We start from the raw sequence: 21,670 nt of genomic DNA, 5'->3' as shown, positions 1-21,670 counted from the left end.
GCTGAAATATTTTCTGCACGTACAGAAAAGGAAGAAGAAGCAATGTAAATTACAGGCACAGAGAGATTATCCAAAATCCTAGTGCTGAAAAATGAAGCTTAATGCCAGTTAAGCTGTCACTAAGTCAGAGTTATGAGTATAGTCAGGTAAAATTCTTGATAATTGCTTATAATTTTCAGTGTTTGGAAAACAATTTCCTGGGCAGATATTTTTGCATTGTCCTAAATGTTCCTGTCTCTGTAAAGTGTTGAACATTTTCTCTGGTTTATGCTCCAACGTGTTAATCTTTTCCAGTCTTTCAAGATGATTACCTGGTAACATTAACATACAAATGTACAGTGATCACTATGCTATTATGAATTCCTTACGCTCTGCACACTTGAAAAAAAATCAAATTAGTCTTTGTTAGGTGGTGTGGTGCCTTGTTCAAAAACTGAATTTATCATTAAGTCACTGACCTTGAAAATTAAGTATTAATTGCTCTTGGACTATTAGAAAAGTATCTCAGAAAAACATCATTTAACATATAATTCCTTTAAATTTGTGATATTATGAATGAGGTTACTGGGCCAAAAGCTTGTTTATGCCAATGGGATAAGTTACTTTTGTTGCTATTGCAAAGAGCAGTGAATGCTTATCAAACCTCCCTTATCAAATTTCATTTTAAATTCCAGATGTATTAACTGGTTAGGAATTAATTATCCAGTTTATGATTTCTCTGAACCTCTGTTTTCGTTTCCTTGTGTAGTTCTTTTTTTTCTGTAGCAATCAAAATTCCAACATCTTTAGAAAATGGGGAAAGGAATATATGTTGATTATTTTTATTAATTCTACCTAGTCCTAAAGAAAAGTTTGATAGAGATTATATATGGTTTTAATAAGATAAGACTGGAAACCTATAACTTTAATTTGTTCTGGTTATTTATACGCTAGAATAAGGAAGGATTGTGTGATGATATTTTGAACTAAAAACGAAGTTAATCCTAAAGGAATAAATACTAGTTAATTAAGAAAGAATGGTAAGTAATTTTAAAACCTTAAAACCATTCTTTATGACATGATTTTCTCATCACCATTACTTTCAAAACATAGTCAATATAAAATGATCTAAACAGTAACAATGTAGAAGGTATCCTATGTAAACATTTTTATAAATTATACTTTTTCCAAATTAGTTCAGAAACAAACCTATCTAAATGTTTCCGAAAGAATCTCAGTCTTTCCTAAGAAGCAAAAATTAGTTCTGTTGACTCTCTCATTACTTTGTTCACTGGAAAAATATATATTTTTCAATGTTCTAAATACAAAATAAATTCTACCTTAAAATGAAGTATCAGTATTGTCAGTTCTTTAAGCTGTTTATCGCTTTGCTGATTCATTTTAAGTTAAGAAACAAAAAAAAAAAAAAACACAGAACAACCATCAACTCCACCCTTCCAGTCTCAGTTTGGCTCCATTATCAAATCCTATTGACTCTAACTTCAAAACATATTCAGCTTTCCTTACCACTACATCTCATGACTTTGCTCCAAACCATTATCATTTCTCACCTAGATGATTGCAGTATTTTAGAAGATAGTTTCCTGTTTACAGTTCCACATGAAAGGAGCTTGGAAGTTACCATTCCATACTAACAAGTAAAAGCTAAACACATTTAAAAAACCAACAGTTCTTCTCAGATCCATAAGAGAGGGGAGGTCACAGGGGAAATCATACCATCAGTATTTCCCCTTGGTATTTATGCAAAGGAGTTGAAAACTTACTTCCACACAAAACCCTGTACAGGGCTGCTTACAGCCGCTTTAGTCACAGTTTCCAACACTTGGTAACAGCCAAGATGTCCTTTAGTAGGTGAATGGATAAATAAACTAATGCATCCAGACAATGGAATATTATTCAGCACTAAAAAGAAATAAAATATCAAGTCATAAAAAGACATGGAAGAACCTTAAATTCATGTTGATAAGGGAAAGAAATCAATCTTAAAAGGCAACATACTGTAAGATTTCAACTATAAGACATTCTGAAAAAAACAAAATAATGGAGAGAGTGTAAAAAGATCATGGGTTATCAGAGTTTAAGGGGTATAAGTCAAATTGGTGGAGCACAAAGGATTTTTAGGGCAATGAAACTACTGTATGGCACTCTCATGATGTATATATATATATATCACTTATACATATGTCCAAACCCATAGAATGTACAACACCAAAAATGAATTGTAACGTAAACTATAGGCTTTGGGCGATTATGACGTGTCAGTGTAGGTTCATCAATTCAGTTGTAACAAATGCGCCACTCTGGTGGGGGATGTTAGGACTGGGAGGAGGTATGCATGTGAGGCAGGGGATATATGGGAAATATCTGTACCTTCCTCTTAATTACACTGTGAAGTTAACACTGCTCTAGAAAATTAAAATCGTTAATTAAAAAAGGAAAAAAATCGTTTTCTTATTTCTATCCTTACAGGAATCAGTGTATTCGGAAACCAGAAGGTTCTTTTTATTATGAAAATAAGATTATGGTAGCTTTTGTAGCCCAAAACTCAATAATATATTCATATACTACTAAATTAAAAGCTAAAACCTGTAACATACCTCAGTGGGTCCTCGTGCTCTGTGCCTCCCCACTCCCCAACTCTCTGCCCTCATCTCCTCCCAGGCTCCAAGCCCTCAGCTCACTCTGCTGCATCCATGTTGGCCTGGTGACTGTCCCCAGAATCCACTAGGCACGCTCCTGGCACAGGGCCTTGGCATGTGTTTTTGTCTCTGCTGGGAAGCTTTTGTCTCAGATGTGCAAAAGGCAGACTGTCTCACCTCTTTTAAATCTTTGCTCAGGTATCACTTTCTCAATGACTCTTCTTTTTAAAATTGCTTTACCACACAAACCATATTCTTTTTGCTCCTTTATTTTCTTTTTATCTTCTATTTTAATAACCTTTTAAAACACCCTATAAGTCAGTTGTAATTTTTGTGTCTGTCTCTCTCTTAATATAGCATAAACTTGCTTTTTTTTACTCTTGTATACCTACAGTCCTACAAAAGTACCTGTCTACTAATAGGTACTCAATGCATATTTGTTAAATAAAATGTCATCCACAGATTAAAAGTTTTATTAAAATAAAACATAACCAAGGTATCAAAAGTAAGCAAAATGCCTTAGGAAAGGATTTAGATATTTACATTAATGTTAAATTTCCAAAGAATTTTTGAAGATCAGTAGGGATGAAGCAGCATATTAAATACAAAGCACGGGGGGAAAAAGATTTCAGTCTTCTCACAAAAACCACTGCCTTTGAAATAAATACTAATATTGCTTGTTTCCTTTTATGTAATATAGCAAAGCAGGAAGTAATGCAATTATTAAATGAAATGAGGGACCAATTAAAAAAGAAATAGAGAGAAGGTTCATAAATTTAGATTTATCCATGAGATCCTCAGAAAAGTATCTGCCTAGGAAATGTGTTACGTATTTACAAGCATAAAACTACAGCCTGCATGTAGGTGGTAAGCTGTGCAATATTGCATCAGAATCAGCTTGTCCTCCCAAACGCCGAAAGTCAAAAGGAATTAAACTTGGAAGAAAAAAAAAAAACTTGCCTGTGCTTACATAGAAGCTATGAATTTCACAATCACAAAATTACTATGACTTCTTTATTTATAATGAAACTAAGCTTTTAAGGCTCCTTCTGTATTGACTATAAAAAACAAATCTGCTAGCGTAAAGTAACTCTGTTAGTTATGGTTTACACTCTTTGAAGAATTGTTTAATTCAGGTCTCTTCTCAAGATTTTCTGCCTTCTCCTTCCCTTCTCTCCAAGCAAGATCGAACTTAAGTGTTGGGTTAAGAATGCTGCTGTGGGTGTGTCTCTGGTCCTGGATAAGGACCTCATGAGTCAGATGGTCTTTGGTGGACTTCAGTCCAGATTGGCATCACTGAAATGTGCACACTTTATCGGACTTTTGGCATTTGTCCTTCCTGCCATGGCTATTGGTCATCAGATTGTTATCCTCCTGATCCAAATAACCAAGTTACTGTCTTTTTGCAAGTTTGCCCTCAAGGGGACATGGGAGTTTAGTACATGAGTGTCACGTTCTGCCACAGGACATAGGAGTGGTTCCCTTAACACCTGACAATTGAGGTTCTTTTTAAATTCATTGTTATTAATTTTATCATAAATGTGCCTATGAGGTGTTCTGGATCAGAGACAGATTTCTTATTAATTATATTACAGCAAATAATAAGCACGTTGGCTCTCCTTGGCCCAGGCTTTATTCTGCTTCAACATGAAGAAAACCAAGTCAAATATCCCACAAGAGTGGGCAGCATAGGTAATGATGGAGAATAGCAGAAGGTCTCTGTTTATGTAAAGGAGAGAGAACTGCCCTTCATCCCCCAAAAGAATGAGGAGGGACGTGCTTCTTTGAGATGGATGGAAATGATTCAGGTTCTCAGCCTAATATTTTAGAATGTAATACATCTTTCTAAGGCCCAAATAAACCCCAGATATCTGTGGCTTTAACAACCTAGGGATTTCTTTTCTCTTTCTGACACTTTGGACTTAACCTAGGCACCTAGTCCGGGCTGGAACCATTTGGCCTTCCTGAGTCAGAGCAATTAACTAGACAAATGGCTACATCTAATTCTCATGGTATTTAAAGATTTAGATGTTCCTGGTGAAGTGAAAGCAAATATTCCTTATCTTTACGTGGTATGCATTTCCATGGCTCATGAAGCCAGAACTCTTTATCAAAGTGCTAAAATATGCAGGGAGTTTTAATTCCCCACATTGATTCAGGGATTTCTGCCAGGCTGGGGCCCGGCTCCAGGTGTAGCTGCTCTGGGAGGATCCATGACAGGAAGTGAAGGGCAAGCTCACTGCTCTCAGATTCCCACAGAACTTCTCTGTGGCCCTTCATGGGGTGGGCAACACCTTTTCCAGCACCAAGCAAATGTCCCAGCTCCAGCTCAACTCTCTTACTCTCTAGTCTTTCAGCTGATGAAAACTGAGTGCCTTTGGGACAGAAATTAGCTTGTACACGTGTTCTTCAAATCCCTTATTTATTATGTAAACTGTTTATTTTTAATATTCTGGCTAAAATTTATGCAATGTCAAAACACCTTTTCTCTAAAGAGCCCAATTTTGACATTTGAAAGGCTTGGTTTTCAAAACTGTTGGTCATTACTATGGGCTTAAAAATATGTCTATTAGGAAAAGGGGGGTGGGACTAATTTAATTATTATCTAAAAATTCTATCCAACTTCACCTACTTCAAGACTCTGTTTAGCAGCCATGGTCTTGGTTTTTACACACAGGTATACAACGAGGAAACTTTACTGAAATTTTAAAAGAACTGAAGTTATTGCCATGCCTGGAAAAAGCTGCGTAACAGCTATTCTATCCACCTGTGTAAAGAACTTAGCTCCTGTAGGTATAAAAATAAGGTGGATGTAGAACCTTTTAATTATCATTAACATAATCCAGGAAGTAAATCTTTTAAAGAATAGACCTTACATTTTTGAGAGGCAGAGCACTTTTATTATCTGATAAAGTCATACTCTCCACCCACTAATTAACATAGCCTCATAAACACAAAACCTCTTCAAAATAACTCAAAGCTAGGTCCATGGCCCAGAATGTCAACTGTCAACTCCCTTTTCAAAAGACCACCAAAATAACCTGTTCCTCAAGTTTAGCTAAGTTTATTAGACCTTTTATTAAGGGATAATACATCTCGACAGAATCTTTGTCATTTTGGAGAAGGGAATGGTTAGGAGAGAACACAAGGTTTTGGAATCTGGGCTCCTGTTGTTTCATAGTGTCAGAGGGGGGAAATCAAGAAAGTACGTTTATAGGATTTTACAGTCTAAGCTCAAAGCAGAAAACTAATTGGGCTTGGCCAAAGTTTGTGACGTAATAAAGTGAGCAAGTCAGTGAATATATAAGCAGTTGTCTGTTTGCATGGGTGAACAATTTGTTGTCCTGATAGGAGAGGTATTTGCCCAAATGACTAAATTGTTTAGAAGTATGGTTTGACTCCTAGTAGCAGTTTCTAAGATAACTGAGTAACATGAATAATTTAGTTTCCAAAATAGTTTTAAGTGTTAAAGTATCAATTTCAAATGTTAAAAACATGACTCTCATACATTAACAGAGTGAGTGTATATTGATTATTTTATTCAACTCATTGATTAATGAACTAGTAAAATGGTGACTCCATAAGCATTTAAAGAACCAGAATATATAGTCCGCTGTGAAAGGCCTTTTTTTAAAAAAGAATATTATAAACAGTTTGCTAAGTTAGATACAAACCTAGTTAATGTTCATGGCCCTTGGAGCTATCTTTTCTACCAAAAAGAAATGTATATATTAACATGAAACTTTACAGTGAATGGGCTCCAATCAAATAGCAAATAACAGGTAAATTATCCTAAAGAAATGAATAATTTTCAGATGGGCTTATTAAAACTTCCATAATACTCCCTTTTTAAAATTTTTCATAGGTTTTTATAGTTTTTTGTATCAGTTTCTCCATTTTGATCATAAATAATCTTAAAGGGTACTTGGTTTAACAAGAAGGCTAATCTCATTTTGTTTTGTTTTGCATGTTTACAACTAAAGATATTAACTATGTAAACCTCCTTGGATACAAATTATTGAGCAGGTGCTAAGGCCATAGAATGAATTTCTATCCTGAACTTTCATTAAGGAATACAGGATTAGACCTTCTAAAAGCCTTTGTTACTTCACCGGCAGTGCTTGTTGATTTTGGAGAATTTCTGTCTACTTAGGGATCCCAAAATATACTGAGGTCTTTGACTTGCCAGGAAGTAAGGCCAAGGTCCTTTAGATGTAAAACAGGTAGCAGGTCTGGATTTTTTTAATATGCATTGCCTTTACATATAAAATACAAACCCTCTTATTTAATAGAGGGGTTTTCAGTTCTGATTCAATGAGATTTATTCTCAAATATGACACAAAGTATGTCTTGGTAGTACAATTTATGCAGGTTAAATAAGGGGCAGGGGCAAATTCTCACTGAATGTATGCAGATACCCACATTGCCATAAAAATTAAGGGGACAATAAAATATTTATTTTCCTGAAATCTGAAATCAAACATAGTGGATCATCAGCAAAGAAAGAATAGATTCAGTGTTTGCAAAGCAGATATTCCTGTACCTGTAATTGTTCTAGCAATACTGGTTTTTGTTTTTTTTTTCCTCCTTGTAGGGCCAAATCACTTTTTGGCAGAAAAAAAGCCAAAATGTTAAAGGGCAAATTCAATATGATTGACTCAGTTGTACAAGAAAACCAGGAAGTTAACTTAATGATTAACTTCCCATTGCAGTTTCAGTTGAACTTGAATATTTCTTCGAGTTGCCTGCAGGTATATAGCCTTGTAAAAGATTGGATTTGTAACCAGCTGTGAGCTTTCAGGACAATGTTTTGGGATGAATGAATTAGCAAATACCTTCAGCCAGACAGGTTAATGTATGTGTCTAGGAAGACTGCAGCATGTTTAATACATTGGTTTTCTCTACTGCATTTTGCTTATTGCATTGTACCTGACTTATTTTTGGAAGACAGAAATGCACATTCGAATTAGATGTAATGGCTCAATAGAAGCTTTGATCATATATGGCTAAGACACACCTTATAACCCTCAGATCTAGACATGAGATAATCACCATATTTTTTGTTAAATGTTTATTTTCAGGCTATTCCAATGCTTTATGTCAAATTAACTATGTATGTTTATGTGAGTTTTATGTGACCCTATATAAAGGAGATTTAGTAGCTATGTATAATAAAGCATAGCCATTGATTTTCCAAAGTCATGATTACTTATTTCTCAAGTTAATGATATTTTATACCCTCCCCCCATCCATTTATTTGGTCCACATAGATTGACAGAATTTTAGAACTAAAACTATTTTATAAATCATGAAACCCAAAGCCTTTCTTGTACACATAAGGGAATAAGACCCAAGAGTTTATATGACTCACTCAAGGTCCTATAGCTATATGTAGGAACTTCAGCTTGTGACTCTAGACTCTTAATCCAGTGTGCTTGCCTCAGTATCATTCTGCTATAATGGAAAGATTAAATCTAAAAAGTTTGTTCAGGTAGATTTATAGAGAGTATCTTGGCCTCATTTAATTTTAATTTAATAACCATTTTGTGAGTTTGATGAAGCAGTTAAATGAAAGTAGACTTTATTTTTCACATTGTCCAATATTGTAGGTGCTAGCCACCCGTGGGTACTGAGCACTTGAAATGTGTCTTGCCCAAGCTGAGACGTGCCATAAGTGTAAAATACGCATTGGAATTTGAAGGCTCACAATAAAGAAATAATGTAAAGCAACTTATTAATAATTCTATGTTGACTATATAATATAAATAATATTTTGGGTATATGGGCTTAAATAAAATGTATCAAATTTAATTTCACCTGTTTCTATTTTTAATGTGCCTCCTAGAACTTTTCAAATTACATGTGAGATTCATATTATTTATCTGTTGGACAGTGCTGCTCTAAAATGACTTTGAGAGCAAACTCACAAATTTAATTCTGTTGATATCTGAAGACTATACCTTTATGTTCAACTAAATTAAAACTTCTGTTTAAATAAACTCTTTAAGAGGGATGGTCCATTAACACCTATTTTTACAAATAGTTTTTGTCTGAAATAAATGACTTTATATAGCACTAATATTTACCTTCACATTTAACTCTGTCCACACTCAGTCCCTTACATTTTGTTATTTTTACATGATTACATTATGTCTTAGTGTAGCCATTGTAATTTATATCCCTTAAGGGAAGGTCCAAGAATCATTTGATTTGTGGCTCATGTTACTCATGTAAGAGGGCACAGGCTTTGGACGTTTAAATATTAACACGGTGAGCAACTGCAAACAGAATACAGAGAAGAATCTGGTTAAGGATAATATCAAACAAGTGTCAAAACATTTTGACTCAGCCCAGTGGGAGAAACAGATTTTGGCTCCAATTGTAATCTAGATTTTGCTCTTTGTAGTTCAACAGAATAGAATGAAATCTCTCTCCTATTGTGGCAACTGAACAGAGAAAAAAGGAGATTGATATAATGTATAGATATTGAATGCAGACATAGAAGCATTCGTGGATACAGAAGCTATTTAATAGGGTTGGCAGGCAACTCCTCATGGGCCTCTCACGTTTCTGCATGTCTTACAAGCAGAGGCCCTGACTACCTTTGTTTTAAACTATCTTTCAAGACTGTTTTTATAGTGAACAGTTTGGAAGATAGAATAGTGTCTCCCTCTGGAGTTAAGGCATCCCTACTACAAATTATATGCAAGTTCCCCAAGATTAAGTTTACTCTGCTGTGAGTGCAGGTACCATTTTGTCCTCTTAGTGTTGCCTTGTGAGAACTGGAATTTAAGGAATCACACAAGGAAATGCTGATACATTTGGCTAATGTTATTGCTGTGAGTAATGAACTCCTTTGTTTCTGACCCAGTAGTCTTTTACTTTCTTCAAGAATCTATGAAACTCTGTAGCAAATTATCTTGTTAGCTTGCAAGTAGAGCAATTCTCAGACCCTTCGTAGTTATTGGCAAGGAGGTAGTACATACACTCTATTTTGCTTTTTTAAAGATACTATTGAATAATTTAGTAAGCCAGACAATACACGTGCTTAAAATGAATTCTGTACTTTAACAAAGACTCAACAATTTCTCCAAAAATTTTGAAGATCTCTTATAAGAAGACAACTCAAGGCTTCTCTCATTGTGATGCCACTCTTGCTCACGTGGTTGCTCCAGATTAGTGGGTGGACCAGATTCTAAGTTAGAACAAATCCATAAAGGGCAAAGGACAGATAATTTTTTAAATCTGTGACTCAGTGTGTTTGTAAAATCACGTTTATAAAAGATGTATGGAAAGAAAGGGACTGAGAAAATATTTGAAGAGATTATAGTTGAAAACTTCCCTAATATGGGAAAGGAAATAGTTAATCAAGTCCAGAAAGCACAGAGAGTCCCATACAGGATAAATCCAAGGAGAAACACGCCAAGACACACATTAATCAAACTATCAAAAATTAAATACAAAGAAAACATATTAAAAGCAGCAAGGGAAAAACAACAAATAACACACAAGGGAGTCCCCATAAGATTAACAGCTGATCTTTCAGCAGAATCTCTGCAAGCCAGAAGGGAGTGGCAGGACATATTTAAAGTGATGAAGGAGAAAAACCTACAACCAAGATTACTCTACCCAGCAAGGATCTCATTCAGATTTGATGGAGAAATTAAAACCTTTACAGATAAGCAAAAGCTGAGAGAGTTCACCACCACCAAACCATCTTTACAACAACTGCTAAAGGAACTCCTCTAGGCAGGAAACACAAGAGAAGAAAAAAGACCTACAATAACAAACCCAAAACAATTGAGAAAATGGGAATAGGAACATACATATCGATAATTACCTTAAATGTAAATGGATTAAATGCTCCCACCAAAAGACACAGACTGGCTGAAAGGATACAAAAACAAGACCCGTATATATGCTGTCTACAAGAGACACACTTCAGACCGAGGGACACATACAGACTGAAAGTGAGGGGATGAAAAAAGATATTCCATGCAAATGGAAATCAATAGAAAGCTGGAGTAGCAATTCTCATATCAGAGGAAATAGACTTTAAAATAAAGACTATTACAAGAGACAAAGAAGGACACTACATAATGATCAAGGGATCGATCCAAGAAGAAGATGTAACAATTGTAAATATTTATGCACCCAACATAGGAGCACCTCAATACATAAGGCAAATACTAACAGCCATAAAAGGGGAAATCGACAGTAACACAATCATAGTAGGGGACTTTAACACCCCACTTTCACCAATGGACAGATCATCCAAAATGAAAATAAATAAGGAAACTCAACCTTTAAATGATACATTAAACAAGATGGACTTAATTGATATTTACAGGAAATTCCATCCAAAAACAACAGAATACACATCCTCCTCAAGTGCTCATGGAACATTCTCCAGGATAGATCATATCTTGGGTCACAAATCAAACCTTGGTAAATTTAAGAAAATTGAAATCGTATCAAGTATCTTTTCTGACCACAACGCTACGAGATTAGTTATCAATTACAGGAAAACATCTGTAAAAAATACATACACTTGGAGGCTAAACAATGCACTACTTAATAACCAAGTGATCACTGAAGAAATCAAAGAGGAAATCAAAAAATACCTAGAAACAAATGACAATGGAGACACGACGACCCAAAACCTATGGGATGCAGCAAAAGCAGTTCTAAGAGGGAAGTTTATAGCAATACAATCCTACCTTAAGAAACAGGAAACATCTCAAACAACCTAACCTTACACCTAAAGCAATTAGAGAAAGAAGAACAAAAAAACCCCAAAGTTAGCAGAAGGAAAGAAATCATAAAGATCAGATCAGAAATAAATGAAAAAGAAATGAAGGAAATGATAGCAAAGATCAATAAAACTAAAACCTGGTTCTTTGAGAAGATAAATAAAATTGATAAACCATTAGCCAGACTCATCAAGAAAAAGGAGAAGACTCTAATCAATAGAATTAGAAATGAAAACGGGCAAGTAACAACTGACACTGCAGAAATACAAAGGATCATGAGAGATTACTACAAGCAACTCTATGCCAATAAAATGGACAACCTGGAAGAAATGGACAAATTCTTAGAAATGCACAACCTTCTGAGACTGAACCAGGAAGAAACAGAAAATATGAACAGACCATTCACAAGCACTGAAATTGAGACTGTGATTAAAAATCTTCCAGCAGACAAAAGTCCAGGACCAGATGGCTTCACAGGCGAATTCTATCAAACATTTAGAGAAGAGCTAACACCCATCCTTCTCAAAATCTTCCAAAATATAGCAGAAGGAGGAACACTCCCAAACTCATTCTACGAGGCCACCATCACACTGATACCAAAACCAGACAAAGATGTCACAAAAAAAGAAATCTACAGGCCAATATCACTGATGAACATAGATGCAAAAATCCTCAACAAAATACTAGCAAACAGAATCCAACAGCACATTAAAAGAATCATACACCATGATCAAGTGGGATTTATTCCAGGAATGCAAGGATTCTTCAATATATGCAAATCAATCAACGTGATACACCATATTAATAAATTGAAGGAGAAAAACCATATGATCATCTCAATAGATGCAGAGAAAGCTTTTGACAAAATTCAACACCCATTTATGATAAAAACCCTGCAGAAAGTAGGCATAGAGGGAACTTTCCTCAACATAATAAAGGCCATGTATGACAAACCCACAGCCAACATCGTCCTCAGTGGTGAAAAACAAAACCATCTCCACTATGATCAGGAACAAGACAAGGTTGCCCACTCTCACACAGTTATTCAACATAGTTTTGGAAGTTTTAGCCACAACAATCAGCGAAGAAAAAGAAATAAAAGGAATCCAAATCAGAAAAGAAGAAGTAAAGCTGTCACTGTTTTCAAATGACATGGTACTATACATAGAGAATCCTAAAGATGCTACCAGAAAACTACTAGAGCTAATCAATGAATTTGGTAAAGTAGCAGGATATAAAATTAATGCACAGAAATCTCTTGCATTCCTATACACTAATGATGAAAAATCTGAAAGTGAAATTAAGAAAACACTCCCATTTACCATTGCAACAAAAAGAATAAAATATCTAGGAATAAACCTACCTAAGGAGACAAAAGACCTGTATGCAGAAAACTATAAGACACTGATGACAGAAATTAAAGATGATACAAATAGATGGAGAGATATACCATATTCTTGGATTGGAAGAATCAACTTTGTGAAATGACTCTACTACCCAAAGCAATCTACAGATTCAATGCAATCCCTATCAAACTGCCACTGGCATTTTTCACAGAACTAGAACAAAATATTTCACAATTTGTATGGAAACACAAAAGACCCCAAATAGCCAAAGCAACCTTGAGAAAGAAAAACGGAGCTGGAGGAATCAGGCTCCCTGACTTCAGACGATACTACAAAGCTACAGTAATCAAGACATTATGGTACTGGCAGAAAAACAGAAATACAGATCAATGGAACAGGATAGAAAGCCCAGAGATAAACCCAGGCACATATGGTCATCTTTGATATCTTTGATAAAGGAGGCAAGAATATACAGTGGAGAAAAGACAGCCTCTTCAATAAGTGGTGCTGGGAAAACTGGACAGCTACATGTAAAAGTATGAAATTAGAACACTCTCTAACACCATACACAAAAATAAACTCAAAATGGATTAAAGACCTAAATGTAAGGCCAGACACTATCAAACTCTTAGAGGAAAACACAGGCAGAACACTCTATGACATAAATCACAGCAAGATCCTTTTTGACCCACTCCTAGAGAAATGGAAATAAAAATAAATGGGACCTAATGAAATTTAAAGCTTTTGCACAGCAAAGGAAACCATAAACAAGATGATAAGACAACCCTCAGAATGGGAGAAAATATTTGCAAATGAAGCAACGGACAAAGGATTAATCTCCAAAATTTACAAGCAGCTCATGCAGCTCAATATCAAAAAAACAAACAACCCAATCCAAAAATGGGCAGAAGACCTAAATAGACGTTTCTCCAAAGAAGATATGCAGATTGCCAACAAACACATGAAAGAATGCTCAACATCATTAATCATTAGAAAAATGCAAATCAATACTACAATGAGATATCATCTCACACCGGTCAGAATGGCCATCATCCAAATATCTACAAACAATAAATGCTGGAGAGGGTGTGGAGAAAAGGGAACCCTCTTGCACTGTTGGTGGGAATGTAAATTGATACAGCCACTATGGAGAACAGTATGGAGGTTCCTTAAAAAACTAAAAATAGAACTACCATACGACCCAGCAATCCCACGACTGGGTATATATCCTGAGAAAACCATAATTCAAAAAGAGTCATGTACCAAAATGTTCATTGCAGCTCTATTTACAATAGCCAGGACATGGAAGCAACCTAAGTGTCCATTAACAGATGAATGGATAAAGAAGATGTGGCATATATACAATGGAATATTAGTCATAAAAAGAAACGAAATTGAGTTTTTTGTAGTGAGGTGGATGGACTTAGAGTCTGTCTTACAGAGTGAAGTAAGTCAGAAAGAGAAAAACAAGTACCGTATGCTAACACATATATATGCATTCTAAGAAGAAAAAAAAAAGTCATGAAGAACCTAGGGGCAAGACAGGAATAAAGACACAGACCTACTAGAGAATGGACTGGAGGATATGGGGAGGGGGAAGGGTAAGCTGTGACAAAGTGAGGGAGTGGCATGGACATATATACACTACCAAATGTAAAATAGATAGCTAGTGGGAAGCAGCCGCATAGCACAGGGAGATCAGCTCTGTGGTTTGTGACCACCTAGAGGGGTGGGATAGGGAGGGTGGGAGGGAGGGAGTCGCAAGAGGGAAGAGTTATGGGAACGTATGTATATGTATAACTGATTCACTTTGTTATAATGCAGAAACTAACACACCATTGTAAAGCAATTATACTCCAATAAAGATGTTAAAAATAAAAGATGTATGGAAACCATAAAGTCATCTATAGTTCCAAAAACAAAACTCTTAATAATTCCACAAAAGTTTATTCTTTTGTTTTGTTTTGTTTTTGTTTAAAAATTATGACTACCTCTTATGTTAACATCTTGTGAACACCAGAGGGGTTTCATCTATGTTTATTTGTTTGTTCTCAAAAGTTGTTCATATTTGATTACAGTTTAGAAAGCAAATATTTGAGTATTGTAGAATGAGAGCTACTGTAGCAATTCTCAGATATCCAAACTGATTTTTTTTAAGAGTAGTTTGTGGTCTTATTTTATTTTGATTTATCAATAAATAAATTATTTTACGTTTGAAATAGTATAGCTCTGGAGAAATCATTTAAAAACTTCTTTTGCATTTATTTATGATACAAAGTATAAAACCACTTAACGCAAAAAAATTTTAATAGAATTTGTGTTCCGCATCATGTATTGTATGCAGCAATGTGAAATTAGAAATAGCAGTTTGACAAGCAGGGAGAGAAAGTGTTTAAGTAGGACAGCATTATGTAGAAAACAGGAAATTCATGACTAAGAGCAAAACAGGAAGTGGTAATTTATATAACCCTGTACAAAACCACTAAGTGTCAAAAGACCTCTGAACAGTGGGCAATTAACATGCAAAAGGTAATTTTAAGATTTTTTTTCATGATCTCTGATGATAAAATTGCATTTTTTTAATAATGACTAAATATACTCGTTGCACATCAGGCTGAAATATTTTGTTTTATTATTATTTGACAGTGATACTAAATTACAGCAACATGGAATTTGTCTTTGGTCCAGAGGGAGTCATTGCTTTTGGGTTTCATTTATAATCAGAAGAAATTAAACTTATCAGGTCTAGCTTATATAAAAACTACCAGGTAATTGGACTCATTTCAAGAACATAAGATATTGAAAGCAGTTAGTATTAAGATTGAATTTTGAATTTTTGAAAAAAGTTATGCCTGAAAATTAATGTATATTTATATTGAAATTATAGGAATATGTCTGGATATTAAATATGCCCAATATAATAAATATTTTCTTATATGTTTTTATAACTCTGCCTAAGCCAGAATCAGAGTAAAGGTCAATTTTCATATTCAAGACATAACTAAGTACAAGCCTAGTTAGGTTGTTTGTTTGTTTTTGAGAAACATATTACTGGATTAAAAACGCAATTCTATACCTGACTCTGTATGAAAACAAATTTTATGTATTGACCAAGAGGTCCCTAACATACCCTCTACTTGAATAAACTTTAGGTAGGTTTTTTCCTGATTGTGGTCCCCAGACCTCCCTTTTCTTAGAGCGTTTACTTTAGAAAACTTGCCATTGAAAATTCTTCCTCTGTTCCATGAGATGTAAATCTTCTACAACCTTAGGATATCTTTATAAAGGATCTGGAAGTCATCCCTTTGAAATGTAATCATCAAGAAGATAGGGCCCCTATCTTCCAGTCTCTGTGTGGAGGGTAGGACTCTAACTTTGTTAAGCCAATTAGCAAACACTGATGACCTTATCACATGGACCAAACTCCATCCCTAATGTCCTCCAGTACTTTTACATTAGCTCACCCGATTCTTTAAAAATCCGCTTGCCTTTGGTTTCAGTGAAGTTGAGTATGGCCTCTCTCCCCATTACAATAATCTTGACCTCTATTGCAATAGTCTTGAATAAAGTCTTCCTTGACTGTTAAACTCTATCTGGTGCAATTTTTCTTTGACAGTTCATATAATATCCTCAAGAATAGTTAATTGTTAACTCATTATTCCCAAATGCCCTTCCTACTGTCTTCCCTCCCAGAATTAAAATATGCCAATCCACCATGTCAATAATTGTTGTTCCAAAAATAATTTGGGGATAAAATGCAATAGATAACAACATAAGGCAACTGCTATAGTTTGTGTTTTCAACCTATTCTAAAAAATCGTTGAGGATAACTTAAGATATCTTGCCATAAGATACCTATGTGTTTTTGAGAATTCCATACTACAAATACTGTTCATTAAACACTTACTTTTAACACCACTATTGGCAAACATCTCTAAGGAATGTTGAAATTATGTGTTAATAGTAGAAAAAACTAAAATTCAAAATAAATATAGTACTTGAGGAGTAAAATTTTACTTAAGTAATAAAATTTTATTTAAGAGAAGAAGAAAATACAGCTTTACATAGTATCAGAAACTTAAAATCAAAATAAGATAAAATATAAATGACTTGATCATTTAAAATAAAGTAAACAATGTCTAAAGAACCATCCAGCATGAAACTTGCTGGTGAGAACTGCAGAGCCACCAGATAGGATTGATGCAACTGAGTCATTCTTTCCCCAGTTTTACATAAACTTTAATTTTGAATAAGTCTAATCAAAGTTTATTCTTCCCATAACTTCCTAAGTTTCTAGAAACACAAGAAGATAATCCAAGTATGAGATAAAAGAGCACTAAGAAGTGAAGGTTTTAGTAAATTAGGCATTGACTTTGCTTAATTATAAAGGATTCTAAAAAGAAAAGCTAATAAAATAACCATAAAGTCAATGGCTACTTAATTAAAAAATGCTAAAAGAGTTTTAACTCTTTGTATAGGGTATTTTCTCAGGTTTTCACATAATGAAAGCAGTAATAGTTCTTTGTTCTGGGCCTTTAAGCATTGATTGCCAAGTGTTCAACTGACTAAGGGAGCTGTTTCTGGGTTGCAGTAAAGAGGCAAAGAATAAGTAGGCTATTAACAGACATTCTCTGGAGCAAACCTCATTCTAGGCAAATTCAACCTAAATCAGAAAAATGTTCAACCACGGGGAAACCAGCAAGAAAAACACATATCAAAACACAGTACTCTGACATTACAGAGAATGAATGCTCTACCACTATAAACAGCGATGTGATGGATCTCACAAGCATAATATTGAGACAAACTCAGAAGAGTACATTTTGTTTTGAACAGATATGCAGCCATATTTTCAGTAAAAACACGTAAAAGAATGTTCACAGCAGCACAATTCATAAGAATCAAAATTTGGAATCAACCAAATGTCCATCAACATTAGAATAGATAAACTGTGCTATATCCATGCAATAAAATATTACATAATAATGATAATGAATAATTACTGCTAGATATATAATATCAAATGAAAGAAGCCAGACACAAAAGCATATACCCTGCATGATTCTATTTATACATAGTTCAAAAAGGGCACAAAACTGTGCAAGGGTGTATTGCTAACCGTGTTCTCTTTCTTGGTCTGAGTGCTGGTTACATGAGTGGATTTACTTCCTGAAAATTTGTAAAGCTAAACTCTGATGATGAGTGCACTTTTATGTTTATTTTTTAAGTTTACCTAAAAAATTACACAAATATATTATACGCTTCCTTTTTTAGCATAATTTTAACTTGTAAAGAGATGTCTTTTCACAAAGCCAAATATGTGTTAAACAAATAGGTTTGAAAATACATATTAATTCAACTTGGACAACTTTTGTGGTTAGAAGAAAATTATTATTCACTTGGCTTCTGCGATTTTTTTCAAAGATGAGGACAAAATAGCTACAGACAAAGAAATAGTTAGAATTCACTTGGCTTCTGTGATTTTTTTCAAAGATGAGGACAACATAGCTACAGACAAAGAAATAGTTAGAATATTTGTTGTATAATTCATCAGAAAAATATCTAACGAATATTTGAGGTTGTTCTTTTAGTGACATAATTTGAATTCTATTATTGAATGTTATATTGTAAAATCCTAATTATTGACTGCTTATCTTGCACCTTACTGTGCAATGAGGATCACAAATATTATATAATTTCTCTTAACATCTCTATGACATATATTTAAGTAAGTGTTGGGGCAAATATTGTAATTAGGTTCTGTCTGATACTGAAATCAGTGCTATATGTGCACTAGACTGAAATTTCTCTGAGAGTGGATATGCATCTTACTCAATATTTTGGCTGCCTCTACTACTTTCTTGGTTGGTAACAGGTAATATATATCTACGAAAAGCCTACTAAAAGAATGGATGTACTAAATGATGAAAAACATGACAACTTTGAGGGAATCCCTTCACATGAGGATATAAAATTACAGGATCTCCAAAATTTCCAAACGAAAGGGTTTCAATGGTCTTGGATAAGAAACGATTGTTTATTCTAGCATAAGCAGCATCGTCAATGACTGGTAAGGTTAGAAAAGGTTGAGGTTTACAGAGACGCTGTGTTCAGGAAGAATATTGAGGAATCCAGCCAGTAAACATTAGCACTGATTAAGTTCACCTCTCAGAGTAATCATAGTTTTCACAGTCTTACCTAGCCTTTTTTATTAAGCCCATTGAGAGATGGAACATCACTCACTAGTTTATTTTGTATGCAAAACTACTGCTTAGTTTATGTTCTCGTGCATATATATATATAGTCATTTATCTATCTATATGTATAGATATAGATATGTGGATATAGATTATTGATATATAGAGAGAGGTATTTGATTGAATGGAAGTCAACATTTTCATTTCCCTCCTTTAAACAAAGGATGCATTTCTAGTTTTATAGTACAAAGATATGAACACAAATCACAAGACACTGAATTCACCTTAAACACTTCGTTTTACTTAGAAAATAGAGCAGGAAATTCATTGATAGTTTCCTGAAGTCAGATTGTTCTAAAGGCATGGAATCACTGCATTTATAGGAGCATGAGGCATAATTATTCTACCTTTACAAATACGTTAGTCTCAACAACTTTCGCAAAACCTTTGTGAGGAAATGGTGTAGACACTATATTAGTTACTTGCATTTGAAAATTTGCTAAAACTGCTAGAACAATTTATGAGTAATGGTGGAAATGCTGCAGTGCCTTGAGCCATCACTCTCTTGTCCTTCAGAGTACAGTTCAGGTACCCCACTTTACCAGGATATCATGACCATCAGCTGCCAGGTGTTTTCAGCTGCACTGAGAGCACCTGGGCTTCATGGTAATAGATGTTCTCCATGTGAACTTCACCTTGCAGAATCTGTGTTCTAAATTCTTTTTTTTTATTTTAAACATCTTTATTGAAGTATAATTGCTTTACAATGGTGTGTTAGTTTCTGCTTTATAACAAAGTGAATCAGTTACACATATACATATGTTCCCATATCGTCATATCTCTTCCCTCTTGCATCTCCCTCCCTCCCACCCTCCCTATCCCACCCCTCTAGGTGGTCACAAAGCACCGAGCTGATCTCCCTGTGCTATGCAGCTGCTTCCCACTAGCTATCTATTTTACATTTGCTAGTGTATATATGTCCATGACACTCTCTCACTTTGTCACAGTTTACCCTTCCCCCTCCCCATATCCTCCAGTCCATTCTCTAGTAGGTCTGTGTCTTTATTCCCGTCTTGCCACTAGGTTCTTCATGGCCTTTTTTTTTTCCTTAGATTCCATATATATGTGTTAGCATACTGTATTTGTTTTTCTCTTTCTGACTTACTTCACTCTGTATGACAGACTCTAACTCCATCCACCTCGTTACAAATACCTCCATTTCATTTCTTTTTATGGCTGAGTAATATTCCATTGTATATATGTGCCACATCTTCTTTATCCATTCATCCGATGATGGACACTTAGGTTGCTTCCATGTACTGGCTATTGTAAATAGAGCTGCAATAAACATTTTGGTACATGACTCTTTTTGAATTATGGTTTTCTCAGGGTATATGCCCAGTAGTGGGATTGCTGGGTCGTATGGTAGTTCTATTTTTAGTTTTTTAAGGAACCTCCATACTGTTCTCCATAGTGGCTGTATCAATTTACATTCCCACCAACAGTGCAAGTGTTCCATTTTCTCCACACCCTCTCCAGCATTTATTGTTTCTAGATTTTTTGATGATGGCCATTCTGACCGGTGTGAGATGATACCTCATTGTAGTTTTGATTTGCATTTCTCTAATGATTAATGATGTTGAGCATTCTTTCATGTGTCTGTAGGCCATCTGTATATCTTCTTTGGAGAAATGTCTATTTAGGTCTTCTGCCCATTTTTGGATTGGGTTGTTTGTTTTTTTGATATTGAGCTGCATGAGCTGCTTGTAAATCTTGGAGATTAATCCTTTGTGAGTTGCTTCATTTGCAAATATTTTCTCCCATTCTGAGGGTTGTCTTTTCATCTTGTTTATGGTTTCCTTTGCTGTGCAAAAGCTTTTAAGTTTCATTAGGTCCCATTTGTTTATTTGTGTTTTTATTTCCATTTCTTTAGGAGCTGGGTCAAAAAGGATCTTTCTGTGATTTATGTCATAGAGTGTTCTGCCTATGTTTTCCTCTAAGAGTTTGATAGTGTCTGGCCTTACACTTAGGTCTTTAATCCATTTTGAGTTTATTTTTGTGTATGGTGTCAGGGAGTGTTCTAATTTCATACTTTTACATGTACCTGTCCAATTTTCCCAGCACCACTTATTGAAGAGGCTGTCTTTTCTCCACTGTATATGCTTGCCTCCTTTATCAAAGATAAGGTGACCATATGTGCGTGGGTTTATGTCTGGGCTTTCTATCCTGTTCCATTGATCTATAGTTCTGTTTTTGTGCCAGTACCAAACTGTCTTGATTACTGTAGCTTTGTAATATTGTCTGAAGTCAGGGAGCCTGATTCCTCCAGCTCCATTTTTCGTTCTCAAGATTGCTTTGGCTATTCGGGGTCTTTTGTGTTTCCATACAAATTGTGAAATTTCTTGTTCTAGTTCTGTGAAAAATGCCAGTGGTAGTTTGATAGGGATTGCACTGACTCTGTAGATTGCTTTGGGTAGTAGAGTCATTTTCACAATGTTGATTCTTCCAATCCAAGAACATGGTATATCTCTCCATCTATTTGTATCATCTTTAATTTCTTTCATCAGTGTCCTATAATTTTCTGCATACAGGTCTTTTGTCTCCTTAGGTAGGTTTATTCCTAGATATTTTATTCTTTTTGTTGCAATGGTAAACGGGAGTGTTTTCTTAATTTCACTTTCAGATTTTTCATCATTAGTATATAGGAATGCAAGAGATTTCTGTGCATTAATTTT

General features: G+C 34.8%; 1 protein-coding gene across 4 annotated transcripts in view; it reads left to right on the top strand.

Annotated features, from left to right (window-relative positions):
- Positions 1-21,670, top strand: part of LOC309627547 (bifunctional heparan sulfate N-deacetylase/N-sulfotransferase 4) — an 865,109-nt gene that overhangs the window by 454,678 nt on the left and 388,761 nt on the right. The window lies entirely within an intron of this gene.

The sequence above is a fragment of the Balaenoptera borealis genome (assembly GCF_965194805.1).
Source record: "Balaenoptera borealis genome assembly, chromosome: 4".
Lineage (NCBI taxonomy): Eukaryota > Metazoa > Chordata > Mammalia > Artiodactyla > Balaenopteridae > Balaenoptera > Balaenoptera borealis.
The sequence above is the reverse complement of the archived record's forward strand: the minus strand, read 5'-3'. Positions and strand labels throughout refer to the sequence as shown.